A 15,831-nucleotide genomic window follows, 5' to 3' on the forward strand; every position below is an offset into this window, starting at 1 on the left:
ATGTGATTTTACATTTATTTTAACAGTCTATATTTGCTTTAGCTGAGGTTTTTAAGCCTTTATTAGTAATTCCAGTATATAGTCGCACTACATTTTTGCTGTTTAAGTGGTCTGACTATTGGTATTAAGCCCTAGTTTTATTCTAATGTACTGACTGTATGTCACACTAGTTCAGGACTTGTCTTTGCATTAAGGCAATTCCAGGCCAATAAGCTCAGAACTAAGGGTACAAGAATTCGAAAGGAACTGTTTGCTTTTTTTTTTTTTTAATTACTGTTGCATTGTAATAGTTGCATTACACATAGAAAGACAGATATTTGTTTTCATTTCTTGATCTGATTTTAAATTCATTTTAACAGCCTGTACCTGCTTTAGCTAAGGTCATTGAGTCTATATTAGTAATTTCAGTACATAATTGCAGTGCATTTTTGCTGTTTAAGTGGTCTAATCAGGACTTGACTTTGCATGAAGGCAGCTCCAAGCCAGTTACTGCAGAGCTAAGGCTCTAATTGTTTTCCCCTTCCACCTACCCTATTGTAACCCTGTTGTAGTTGTGTTCTTAAACCCAATGCACCTGCTGTTGCCCGGCCCTTATGATAATTTGACAGCATAAGTCCCTCCTTCTCACAGTTCATTGTCTGTCGACAATAATCACGTAAGTATCATTTTGCAAAGTCTTTCCCCTTAAGCTACTCACAAGGCTAAAAGACATCTGGTAAAATTGCTTAATGCTGAGTGCACTGATACTGCTTATATTGCTTTTAGTATGACACTAGTGAGTTTTTTTAATTTAATTAGTTTACTTGTTCTTGCTGCTGGTAGAAGGTTTCAAGGCTAGTTGTTTTGTACTGAAATTTAAATACTCAGTAGCAAGTCCACTCACATTTTAAAACCGAACTCCAAGAAGTTATTGGTTACCCCTGCCCCCAGAGCCATCCCTGTTGGTAGCATGGTCCAGCATCCCTGTTGGTAGCATTGTCCAGCACTTCCCTACAACTTCTCTAACCATCCCAATTGAGATGGGTATCTTGACATAGTGTAAGAACTGTGTAATGCTGTCTGATGATCATCTGTTTCTCAAACGGCATAACACAGTGTGCCAGAGATCTAGAGGCAAAAATCTCACACACAGTAAACTCAAGCACCAAAACTATCAGCAGTACACCACATATTATGCCTGTTCAAGGCCATCACAATATACATAATCCATCATATGCTGAGGTTCCAGAGGTTACCTGCCTAAACATCAAAGACCTCCAAAACACAACACAGGCACAAAGCACACTCAGCATATTAAACCTACTTCTTCACATAGCACTAAGAGTTACTAAGTCACAGATGCTGAACCTGTAAGGCATGCATCAACCCAACCAACTTTCTTGTTATGGATAAGTCCATTGCAAGAAATACAGATGTGCCCCTTGCCATGCTGAGCACCAAAAGAGTGATGGTTAGTTTCTTGTCTGGTGCCAGGATCTGTCAGACCATGCATGCACTCAAGTCTATGAACAACAAGTACCAGTATGACTCTGTCATAGTTTATTCTGGTGTCAATGGTACCCCACAAGGGGAGCCAACATCCTGGATTTGGTGCTTACTAATATGGTGGACCACTGTAGCACCCCCTCTGTCAGGTCTTCCCTGGTGAGATCTGACCACAAATCAGTCTCATTTGAAGTAACTATCACCCCTGCCTCCCCCCTCCCAATAGCAACTAAACTAAACAAACTTCTCCAAAGCAGATTATAACCTCTTATGGGATGGAATAAATAGCTTCAGTACACCCTCCCGATTAAATAGGCACCTGTATAACTGTATTGTCTTCCTGTACCTGACAGGACCAAAACAAGCTCATCAAGGAAGAGCAAACTTGCTTGGTGGACAACTGCCATTAACAGGCTTTTCAATAAGAGGAAAAAGTGGCTGTCTAAGAGTAAGAGGGAGTGAGCCCTAAACTGGAAAGATTCCTTCCTCTGCTTAAACAAGCAAATAAGACTTCTTGTGAAGTCCTCCAAAGCAAACCACGAATCCAAAATACCTTCCTCAACTAAGCACAACTATAAGGTGTTCTTTCATTACATCCATAACCTAAAAGGAAAGGCCCAGATTTGTGCCGAACTGGTAGTTAATGGTACCACATATACTGAGCCTGTGGACATAGCTAACCTGTTGTCTGACAGGTTCTGTGAAAACTTCACTCCCCTGTCCCTGCCACACATACCCCATGACATCAGGTACTACCTGTCCCTATCTTGTATTTCTAAAGGCAGGTCACAAATGCCCTCTCTAAGGCCAAAAACACAGCATCTGTGGGACCTGATAACATTCCAGGCTGCATCCTACATGGGCTCCAACAAGCATTAGCAACACCATTGGGTACTCTTTTCAGTCATAGTCTAAGCACTGGCTTCATTCCAGTTGAATGAAAAATGGCCACCGTTATTCCCTTGCACAAAGGTGGTGCTTCCACTTACCCTAGGAACTATAGACTTATTAGCCTGACTAGCCTTATTTGCAAGGCCATTGAGCAAGTCATCACCTTATCAACAAAGATATTGGTAATCTCCAAACACTTGACTCTACTCAGTTTGGATTTGTCAAAGGGAGATCATGTATATTAAACCTGGTGGACTTCCTTGAAACAGTCACCAAGGCCCTAGATGAGGGGATATCTGTGCATACAGCCTACCTAGACTTAGCCAAGGCTTTTGACACTATCCCCCAGTCAGGCATCACTGACAAACTCAGTCAGATATGTAGCAATCTTTATACCGTTAGATGGTTCACTAACTGGCTCACTGATAGAACACATATAGTCAAAATAAAGGAATCCTCCTCAAACAGCAGACTTGTAACCAATGTTGTTCCACGGGGATCAGTCCTGGAACCTCTACTGTTTGAAATCTATTTCTCCAAAATACAAGCAAAAACTAAAGCTCTGTGGCTGACAAAGTTTGCTGATGACTGCAAACTGGGAGCAGTCATAGAATCTCTAAATAATGTCAACATCCTACAAGAGGGTCTTACACAAACAAATGATTGGTGCCAAAGTCATGGCCTTAAACTCAATGCAAAAAAAAAACAATGCATTATCACCCCTTTTGGTAAGAGCAATTCTCCTGCTAACTACCACATCAATAGCAACACCCTAAGTACACACTCAGTGGTGAGAGACCTGGGCACACAGGTTGACATCAACCTTACCTTTGATCACCACGTCTCCCCAGTGGTAAGAAGGGCATTCTATATTGCTCATCCCATTAGTAAGGGCATTGCATCCAGAAAAAGAAGTTATAACTTCCCTGTACTCTTCCCTTATCAGGCCAATAATTGAGTACAACACCTGTTTTGGTATATACCTTTCCAAGCACCTGTACAAATGTTACCTTGCATGTGGTACTAGTAAAAATGTTATCTCACTGCTTATATTTGTAAAAATCAGTCAGAGCCTGAAATAGGTAATCTTAGATTAGTGCTGTACCTATGTTAACAAAGTAAAATAAACAAATTAATATCTCTATCTATCTATCTATCTATCTATCTATCTATCTATCTATCTATCTATCTATCTATCTATCTATCTATCTATCAGTGGATTATTTTCCATCAAATGGCCATAATGTTGACATCTGTTTGGTCAACACTATTTGGTCAATATAAACAGATGGTTTACATATACAGGAGATCGGATGTTGCAGGGTAGGGAAACATTCCCTTTCCTTGGGATTCTGCAGTTTTGGAGTTAGTATACATAATTAGTGGGGTATGTAGGAGGAGCAGACCCAAATATGAGGGTGCATGGGTTTGCTCCTCCTGCAAAAATACTTCCTGTTAGTTTAGCCCATTCTGGAGAAATTCTTGGAACATGCATACAACATGTACATATTTTGTGTTTCATCATTTCTACATCAATATTCTTAATGTTGACATTCGATCCATACAGATAGACAGATTGATGTGTGTGTGTGTGTGTATATATATATATATATATATATATATATATATATATATATATATATAAACACACACACACACATATATATATATATATATATATATATATATATATATATATATATAGACAGATAGATAGTGCCACTTGATGCATTGAAATAACTTCAATTGCAGCATTATATTGAAATATAGATTTGGTTGAATGATGCAAAGTGTTTGACTAAGTGTAGAATGATGTGTTTAATTAGTGTAGGTAAATGGATTTATACTAGCTGCCTATATGTGGGTTGTGCTTTTGCTGAGATCAGCACTTAGTAGGCTAAGGGAATTTCTACTTGCCCATACTATTGTGCAGGTATAAATTTCTTTGCATATTATTTATTTATCAGTTTATTTATTCACAGACATATGCTGTGTACACATTTGATAAAGTAGTTAAAATTGATGGACACTCGTGTGTGTGTATGTGTGTCTGTGTTTGACAGATGCAAGCTGAAAACCATAACTGTGGCCATTTATTTATGTTTTCATTCTTTTGATCATGGTCAGCCATCTGAGGTATACATAGTAAAGTGACTGTAACTGGCAGTCATGACCCAATCTGTGGATGAAACTGACTGACTCCTGCTGTCATTAGGTCATCGTAGTTAATTATATATTGACGTAACTTGACAGGATGTGTGTTTTGTTAGGTTCATTGTTTTCAGCAGTTTAATGGGTGGATCATTTGTAGCCTAGTCACTGCCATTCCCACTACTTATTATCTTTTTCCATAAGGGTACATGAGGATGTGACTAAGGATATTTGTGGTTACCCATTCACTAATCCAGGTTGTGTTTGAAAAAGGTGATGGAACTATTTTGATTACTATGAATGAGTTAGGTATATGTCATGCCCATTGTTTTTCGGTTATGATAAAGAGAAGATTAAGGTCATTAATGGGTGTCCATGGTATTGTGGTGAAGTGAATATGAAGGAAGTCAGTCAGAACCAGATAATTTGAAGTCTTATAAGCCAGGCAGTGGTGACTCCTAAGGAGTCTGTGTGAGACAAAGCCAGCATCTACAGCTTCAAGGTTTTCAGCATAGGTAATGGAGCTCAGTCTCTTATTTATTTATTTGTTTATTTTTGTGAGGACGTACTGTTGTCTTTACAGTGAGATGATTTGCATTGACAGATACATACAAAGGGAACACTGTATTAAATTATGGTCCTGCTAAAGGAGGATTAAAGAGGTATAACAACATTGTTGGACCTGTAGAAAATACTTGCATTAATCAGCTGGGCTTTCTAACACTTTGGTTACTTGGTGGTCAAAAGCAATCTCATTGTCAATAAATGTGCCAGGTCACTGATAGCTGTGACTCTCTGAAGGGTATACCATTAATGTGGTAAGAGTGGGGGTGCTCCTTTTGTCAAAGGATCTGATATTATGCTTTTGGTATTTAGTCTGAAACCATAGCCTTAACATCATTTGTGTTTGCATGCCAGCCCTTGTTATAGAATCTTGGAGTACCCTGGGGAGTTGATGATGACTCCATGTTTATAGTCACTGATAAACATATTCACCCAAAGGCATTTTATGCCAGCTGTGCTATCATAGAAGTAAATGCAGGAGTGACCCTGTATTGATACCTAGGAGACCTCAATGGTAACGTGTCTTACTTTGCCAGATTCTGCCTGTAAACCAGTTTGTTATTCATTGGGCAACAAAAGGGTTTATACTGAGCTGGATAAGTGTATATGATCCCCACATGAGGAAAGCTTCAAAGTCTTAGGCTAGATCAAGTTAAGCTGTGTACTGACTTAACCTTGCCTTAATTTTTTTCAAAGAATTTGACCAGGTTAAGAAGACTGTCTCTACCCTTCATAAATCCAAACTGATTTGAGTCAAGGGACTTTAGATTGCCAATGTCCATGCCCCTGAGGTCTATAATAATGCTTTCCATTGCCTTAAAGTTAGAGTTTTTAAGGCTTGTGGGTCTACAGTTAACATGTTCTGTGGTAGGGTCTTTCTTATGTACAGGAATGGTCACCACAGTTCACCAAGATTCAGGCAAAAAGTTCGACAATAGGTTGAACCTGAACAAACTGTGTAGTTGTTCAATAAGACAGTCCTTTATTCTTTCAAAGAAACATCACAGCATATTGTTGGTTATCATTGAGCTATTATATAGATATATTTGAGTGAAAGCCATTGAAATACAATAGTATGATTATTATTTTTCTCTCACAGTCAGATATCCAAGGTGTACACAGTCAACAAAGTGGTTGTAATTGTTAGATACAGGTGTAGCCTGTGGAGGAAAGTGACTGACCTTTGTTGTTCTCTGCTGTACTTGATAACTGTAAAACAGTCATTGACTGGGCATGGCAGGTCTAGTGTGTGTGTTTGAATGAAGCGTGGTGAATTACATTATTGTGACCATTATTACCTTTATTTGATCACACCCAGACATTTGAAGTGTTCTCAGTCAATAAATATCTGTAATTAATGGATATCGAGATGATTTTCCACTGAATGTGGCTGACTCTTACTGTCATTTGATCACAGCTAAACAGTCAGAAAAAAATCTTTTTCTCAGCTTAGTTCTGTCATGTATTCTGAAGAGGAACATTAGTTTGAAAGACTTTCTTCATGTGCAGTAGTGCATAATCAGTTATTTGTGTAAAACTGTGACCATGCTCAGTGTATGCCCTCCTGTAATATAGCCCTGTGCCCCAACTCATTTTTACTCTTTCAATACATATTTATGAGCAATTGTCTATTTAAATTAAATTTTCAAGATCCATTTTAAATGGAACAGCTGTTTTGAATAATCCTTTGCAAATACCAAGAATTGTAATACTTTTAATATTTTTGTTTTCTCTAATATTGTCAGATATACTCACCATTAATATTGGTAAAAAGGCAAAATGATCACAATATGGCCCTCTCTGTAATGATTATCCACCAATGGTTTTATGTACTCAATATATATGGCAATGTTTAGGAAACAAAATATTATATATGATACTTTAATAAACATTGGTTATACTTTTCCTTTTTTATTTTTATGTTAAAGCATGTCTTATTCCTATGTGCAGTAATGTAGTCTAAGTATATTTGAAAAAGAAGGCGATGATTTAAGAGAAAATAATTAGAGTATGAGTAGCTTGCCAGCCACTACTGCACACGGAATAAAATGTGCTGGCAACCCAAAGAAATCAATGGTGTTATCAGAGTATTAATTCTGTAATGAGCAAAATAAGACTCGTGTGCTAGAGTGTATGTCGATGCACGAGTCGGCCTAGCACAGCTCACCTACTTGACCTCTAGAACACAGTAATTTTTTTTTCCAAACTTCATTCTTAACCAATTTTAACTTATACTTCTGATGTGTTTGTTTTGCATTCACAGCTTCTGTATCATGTACTATTGTTCAGTATATTATTTTCCTTAGATATAGTTTTTTATTTGCAATGCTGACTTCCTTTTACTCTTTAGATAGCAATGTTATCCCTGTCACTGAATGTAAACCAGCACATATTAAGGTACTTACAAAATGCAAGCTAACAGACATACCTCTCCACTGTCCCTGATTCTGATGAACATCCCTGACTTAGCGACATATTTTTGTCATTTATAACATTTTTGATTTTCTGATAAATCATGAAAATTACAGTCAATACCAGTCATTAGTTTCATACTTCTTATAAATTAAAAAATGTAAGTTGATTCAAAATCTGCTGTTCTATTATCATTTTAAGTGGATCAAAGAAAATCTTAAAAATAGTCTCTGATTTTCTAGCCATTTCTCCATCTTATTTTTGACTTTGTCCAGAATTCTTGAGTATAGAAGTTGAGAGTTATGGTACCAGCAAGTGTATTAGTGCCCATGACTAACCTAACACAAATTTAATGATAATGTTCACCTCATGGAAAGCAAAACACTGATAAAAATATATTATTATCATTATTATTATTGTTACTATTAAAGTACTATATACAATTTCATTTCTTGATGTGATTTTACATTTATTTTAACAGTCTATATTTGCTTTAGCTGAGGTTTTTACGCCTTTATTAGTAATTCCAGTATATAGTCGCACTACATTTTTGCTGTTTAAGTGGTCTGACTATTGGTATTAAGCCCTAGTTTTATTCTAATGTACTGAGTGTATGTCACACTAGTTCAGGACTTGTCTTTGCTTTAAGGCAATTCCAGGCCAATAAGCTCAGAACTAAGGGTACAAGAATTCGAAAGGAGCTGTTTGCTTTTTTTTTTTTTTTTAATTACTGTTGCATTGTAATAGTTGCATTACACATAGAAAGACAGATATTTGTTTTCATTTCTTGATCTGATTTTAAATTCATTTTAACAGCCTGTACCTGCTTTAGCTAAGGTCATTGAGTCTATATTAGTAATTTCAGTACATAATTGCAGTGCATTTTTGCTGTTTAAGTGGTCTAATCAGGACTTGACTTTGCATGAAGGCAGCTCCAAGCCAGTTACTGCAGAGCTAAGGCTCTAATTGTTTTCCCCTTCCACCTACCCTATTGTAACCCTGTTGTAGTTGTGTTCTTAAACCCAATGCACCTGCTGTTGCCCGGCCCTTATGATAATTTGACAGCATAAGTCCCTCCTTCTCACAGTTCATTGTCTGTCGACAATAATCACGTAAGTATCATTTTGCAAAGTCTTTCCCCTTAAGCTACTCACAAGGCTAAAAGACATCTGGTAAAATTGCTTAATGCTGAGTGCACTGATACTGCTTATATTGCTTTTAGTATGACACTAGTGAGTTTTTTTAATTTAATTAGTTTACTTGTTCTTGCTGCTGGTAGAAGGTTTCAAGGCTAGTTGTTTTGTACTGAAATTTAAATACTCAGTAGCAAGTCCACTCACATTTTAAAACCGAACTCCAAGAAGTTATTGGTTACCCCTGTCCCAGAGCCATCCCTGTTGGTAGCATGGTCCAGCATCCCTGTTGGTAGCATGGTCCAGCACTTCCCTACAACTTCTCTAGCCATCCCAATTGAGATGGGTATCTTGATATAGTGTAAGAACTGTGTAATGCTGTCTGATGATCATCTGTTTCTCAAACGGCATAACACAGTGTGCCAGAGATCTAGAGGCAAAATCTCACACACAGTAAACTCAAGCACCAAAACTATCAGCAGTGCACCACATATCATGCCTGTTCAAGGCCATCACAATATACATAATCCATCATATGCTGAGGTTCCAGAGGTTACCTGCCTAAACATCAAAGACCTCCAAAACACAACACAGGCACAAAGCACACTCAGCATATTAAACCTACTTTTTCACATAGCACTAAGAGTTACTAAGTCACAGATGCTGAACCTGTAAGGCATGCATCAACCCAACCAACTTTCTTGTTATAGATAAGTCCATTGCAAGAAATACAGATGTGCCCCTTGCCATGCTGAGCACCAAAAGAGTGATGGTTAGTTTCTTGTCTGGTGCCAGGATCTGTCAGACCATGCATGCACTCAAGTCTATGAACAACAAGTACCAGTATGACTCTGTCATAGTTTATTCTGGTGTCAATGGTACCCCACAAGGGGAGCCAACATCCTGGATTTGGTGCTTACTAATATGGTGGACCACTGTAGCACCCCCTCTGTCAGGTCTTCCCTGGTGAGATCTGACCACAAATCAGTCTCATTTGAAGTAACTATCACCCCTGCCTCCCCCCTCCCAATAGCAACTAAACTAAACAAACTTCTCCAAAGCAGATTATAACCTCTTATGGGATGGAATAAATAGCTTCAGTACACCCTCCCGATTAAATAGGCACCTGTATAACTGTATTGTCTTCCTGTACCTGACAGGACCAAAACAAGCTCATCAAGGAAGAGCAAACTTGCTTGGTGGACAACTGCCATTAACAGGCTTTTCAATAAGAGGAAAAAGTGGCTGTCTAAGAGTAAGAGGGAGTGAGCCCTAAACTGGAAAGATTCCCTCCTCTGCTTAAACAAGCAAATAAGACTTCTTGTGAAGTCCTCCAAAGCAAACCACGAATCCAAAATACCTTCCTCAACTAAGCACAACTATAAGGTGTTCTTTCATTACATCCATAACCTAAAAGGAAAGGCCCAGATTTGTGCCGAACTGGTAGTTAATGGTACCACATATACTGAGCCTGTGGACATAGCTAACCTGTTGTCTGACAGGTTCTGTGAAAACTTCACTCCCCTGTCCATGCCACACATACCCCATGACATCAGGTACTACCTGTCCCTATCTTGTATTTCTAAAGGCAGGTCACAAATGCCCTCTCTAAGGCCAAAAACACAGCATCTGTGGGACCTGATAACATTCCAGGCTGCATCCTACATGGGCTCCAACAAGCATTAGCAACACCATTGGGTACTCTTTTCAATCATAGTCTAAGCACTGGCTTCATTCCAGTTGAATGAAAAATGGCCACCGTTATTCCCTTGCACAAAGGTGGTGCTTCCACTTACCCTAGGAACTATAGACTTATTAGCCTGACTAGCCTTATTTGCAAGGCCATTGAGCAAGTCATCACCTTATCAACAAAGATATTGGTAATCTCCAAACACTTGACTCTACTCAGTTTGGATTTGTCAAAGGGAGATCATGTATATTAAACCTGGTGGACTTCCTTGAAACAGTCACCAAGGCCCTAGATGAGGGGATATCTGTGCATACAGCCTACCTAGACTTAGCCAAGGCTTTTGACACTATCCCCCAGTCAGGCATCACTGACAAACTCAGTCAGATATGTAGCAATCTTTATACCGTTAGATGGTTCACTAACTGGCTCACTGATAGAACACATATAGTCAAAATAAAGGAATCCTCCTCAAACAGCAGACTTGTAACCAATGTTGTTCCACGGGGATCAGTCCTGGAACCTCTACTGTTTGAAATCTATTTCTCCAAAATACAAGCAAAAACTAAAGCTCTGTGGCTGACAAAGTTTGCTGATGACTGCAAACTGGGAGCAGACATAGAATCTCTAAATAATGTCAACATCCTACAAGAGGGTCTTACACAAACAAATGATTGGTGCCAAAGTCATGGCCTTAAACTCAATGCAAAAAAAAAACAATGCATTATCACCCCTTTTGGTAAGAGCAATTCTCCTGCTAACTACCACATCAATAGCAACACCCTAAGTACACACTCAGTGGTGAGAGACCTGGGCACACAGGTTGACATCAACCTTACCTTTGATCACCACGTCTCCCCAGTGGTAAGAAGGGCATTCTATATTGCTCATCCCATTAGTAAGGGCATTGCATCCAGAAAAAAAGAAGTTATAACTTCCCTGTACTCTTCCCTTATCAGGCCAATAATTGAGTACAACACCTGTTTTGGTATATACCTTTCCAAGCACCTGTACAAATGTTACCTTGCATGTGGTACTAGTAAAAATGTTATCTCACTGCTTATATTTGTAAAAATCAGTCAGAGCCTGAAATAGGTAATCTTAGATTAGTGCTGTACCTATGTTAACAAAGTAAAATAAACAAATTAATATATCTATCTATCTATCTATCTATCTATCTATCTATCTATCTATCTATCTATCTATCTATCTATCTATCAGTGGATTATTTTCCATCAAATGGCCATAATGTTGACATCTGTTTGGTCAACACTATTTGGTCAATATAAACAGATGGTTTACATATACAGGAGATCGGATGTTGCAGGGTAGGGAAACATTCCCTTTCCTTGGGATTCTGCAGTTTTGGAGTTAGTATACATAATTAGTGGGGTATGTAGGAGGAGCAGACCCAAATATGAGGGTGCATGGGTTTGCTCCTCCTGCAAAAATACTTCCTGTTAGTTTAGCCCATTCTGGAGAAATTCTTGGAACATGCATACAACATGTACATATTTTGTGTTTCATCATTTCTACATCAATATTCTTAATGTTGACATTCGATCCATACAGATAGACAGATTGTTGTGTGTGTGTGTGTGTATATATATATATATATATATATATATATATATATATATATATATATATATATATATATATATATAAACACACACACACACACACACATATATATATATATATATATATATATATATATATATATATATAGACAGATAGATAGTGCCACTTGATGCATTGAAATAACTTCAATTGCAGCATTATATTGAAATATAGATTTGGTTGAATGATGCAAAGTGTTTGACTAAGTGTAGAATGATGTGTTTAATTAGTGTAGGTAAATGGATTTATACTAGCTGCCTATATGTGGGTTGTGCTTTTGCTGAGATCAGCACTTAGTAGGCTAAGGGAATTTCTACTTGCCCATACTATTGTGCAGGTATAAATTTCTTTGCATATTATTTATTTATCAGTTTATTTATTCACAGACATATGCTGTGTACACATTTGATAAAGTAGTTAAAATTGATGGACACTCGTGTGTGTGTATGTGTGTCTGTGTTTGACAGATGCAAGCTGAAAACCATAACTGTGGCCATTTATTTATGTTTTCATTCTTTTGATCATGGTCAGCCATCTGAGGTATACATAGTAAAGTGACTGTAACTGGCAGTCATGACCCAATCTGTGGATGAAACTGACTGACTCCTGCTGTCATTAGGTCATCGTAGTTAATTATATATTGACGTAACTTGACAGGATGTGTGTTTTGTTAGGTTCATTGTTTTCAGCAGTTTAATGGGTGGATCATTTGTAGCCTAGTCACTGCCATTCCCACTACTTATTATCTTTTTCCATAAGGGTACATGAGGATGTGACTAAGGATATTTGTGGTTACCCATTCACTAATCCAGGTTGTGTTTGAAAAAGGTGATGGAACTATTTTGATTACTATGAATGAGTTAGGTATATGTCATGCCCATTGTTTTTCGGTTATGATAAAGAGAAGATTAAGGTCATTAATGGGTGTCCATGGTATTGTGGTGAAGTGAATATGAAGGAAGTCAGTCAGAACCAGATAATTTGAAGTCTTATAAGCCAGGCAGTGGTGACTCCTAAGGAGTCTGTGTGAGACAAAGCCAGCATCTACAGCTTCAAGGTTTTCAGCATAGGTAATGGAGCTCAGTCTCTTATTTATTTATTTGTTTATTTTTGTGAGGACGTACTGTTGTCTTTACAGTGAGATGATTTGCATTGACAGATACATACAAAGGGAACACTGTATTAAATTATGGTCCTGCTAAAGGAGGATTAAAGAGGTATAACAACATTGTTGGACCTGTAGAAAATACTTGCATTAATCAGCTGGGCTTTCTAACACTTTGGTTACTTGGTGGTCAAAAGCAATCTCATTGTCAATAAATGTGCCAGGTCACTGATAGCTGTGACTCTCTGAAGGGTATACCATTAATGTGGTAAGAGTGGGGGTGCTCCTTTTGTCAAAGGATCTGATATTATGCTTTTTGGTATTTAGTCTGAAACCATAGCCTTAACATCATTTGTGTTTGCATGCCAGCCCTTGTTATAGAATCTTGGAGTCCCCTGGGGAGTTGATGATGACTCCATGTTTATAGTCACTGATAAACATATTCACCCAAAGGCATTTTATGCCAGCTGTGCTATCATAGAAGTAAATGCAGGAGTGACCCTGTATTGATACCTAGGAGACCTCAATGGTAACGTGTCTTACTTTGCCAGATTCTGCCTGTAAACCAGTTTGTTATTCATTGGGCAACAAAAGGGTTTATACTGAGCTGGATAAGTGTATATGATCCCCAAATGAGGAAAGCTTCAAAGTCTTAGGCTAGATCAAGTTAAGCTGTGTACTGACTTAACCTTGCCTTAATTTTTTTTCAAAGAATTTGACCAGGTTAAGAAGACTGTCTCTACCCTTCATAAATCCAAACTGATTTGAGTCAAGGGACTTTAGATTGCCAATGTCCATGCCCCTGAGGTCTATAATAATGCTTTCCATTGCCTTAAAGTTAGAGTTTTTAAGGCTTGTGGGTCTACAGTTAACATGTTCTGTGGTAGGGTCTTTCTTATGTACAGGAATGGTCACCACAGTTCACCAAGATTCAGGCAAAATGTTCGACAATAGGTTGAACCTGAACAAACTGTGTAGTTGTTCAATAAGACAGTCCTTTATTCTTTCAAAGAAACATCACAGCATATTGTTGGTTATCATTGAGCTATTATATAGATATATTTGAGTGAAAGCCATTGAAATACAATACTATGATTATTATTTTTCTCTCACAGTCAGATATCCAAGGTGTACACAGTCGACAAAGTGGTTGTAATTGTTAGATACAGGTGTAGCCTGTGGAGGAAAGTGACTGACCTTTGTTGTTCTCTGCTGTACTTGATAACTGTAAAACAGTCATTGACTGGGCATGGCAGGTCTAGTGTGTGTGTTTGAATGAAGCGTGGTGAATTACATTATTGTGACCATTATTACCTTTATTTGATCACACCCAGACATTTGAAGTGTTCTCAGTCAATAAATATCTGTAATTAATGGATATCGAGATGATTTTCCACTGAATGTGGTTGACTCTTACTGTCATTTGATCACAGCTAAACAGTCAGAAAAAAATCTTTTTCTCAGCTTAGTTCTGTCATGTATTCTGAAGAGGAACATTAGTTTGAAAGACTTTCTTCATGTGCAGTAGTGCATAATCAGTTATTTGTGTAAAACTGTGACCATGCTCAGTGTATGCCCTCCTGTAATATAGCCCTGTGCCCCAACTCATTTTTACTCTTTCAATACATATTTATGAGCAATTGTCTATTTAAATTAAATTTTCAAGATCCATTTTAAATGGAACAGCTGTTTTGAATAATCCTTTGCAAATACCAAGAATTGTAATACTTTTAATATTTTTGTTTTCTCTAATATTGTCAGATATACTCACCATTAATATTGGTAAAAAGGCAAAATGATCACAATATGGCCCTCTCTGTAATGATTATCCACCAATGGTTTTATGTACTCAATATATATGGCAATGTTTAGGAAACAAAATATTATATATGATACTTTAATAAACATTGGTTATACTTTTCCTTTTTTATTTTTATGTTAAAGCATGTCTTATTCCTATGTGCAGTAATGTAGTCTAAGTATATTTGAAAAAGAAGGCGATGATTTAAGAGAAAATAATTAGAGTATGAGTAGCTTGCCAGCCACTACTGCACACGGAATAAAATGTGCTGGCAACCCAAAGAAATCAATGGTGTTATCAGAGTATTAATTCTGTAATGAGCAAAATAAGACTCGTGTGCTAGAGTGTATGTCGATGCACGAGTCGGCCTAGCACAGCTCACCTACTTGACCTCTAGAACACAGTAATTTTTTTTTTCCAAACTTCATTCTTAACCAATTTTAACTTATACTTCTGATGTGTTTGTTTTGCATTCACAGCTTCTGTATCATGTACTATTGTTCAGTATATTATTTTCCTTAGATATAGTTTTTTATTTGCAATGCTGACTTCCTTTTACTCTTTAGATAGCAATGTTATCCCTGTCACTGAATGTAAACCAGCACATATTAAGGTACTTACAAAATGCAAGCTAACAGACATACCTCTCCACTGTCCCTGATTCTGACGAACATCCCTGACTTAGCGACATATTTTTGTCATTTATAACATTTTTGATTTTCTGATAAATCATGAAAATTACAGTCAATACCAGTCATTAGTTTCATACTTCTTATAAATTAAAAAATGTAAGTTGATTCAAAATCTGCTGTTCTATTATCATTTTAAGTGGATCAAAGAAAATCTTAAAAATAGTCTCTGATTTTCTAGCCATTTCTCCATCTTATTTTTGACTTTGTCCAGAATTCTTGAGTATAGAAGTTGAGAGTTATGGTACCAGCAAGTGTATTAGTGCCCATGACTAACCTAACACAAATTT

Source organism: Protopterus annectens, chromosome 2.part1 (genome assembly GCF_019279795.1).
Source record: "Protopterus annectens isolate FY-2018-M chromosome 2.part1, PAN1.0, whole genome shotgun sequence".
Lineage (NCBI taxonomy): Eukaryota > Metazoa > Chordata > Ceratodontiformes > Protopteridae > Protopterus > Protopterus annectens.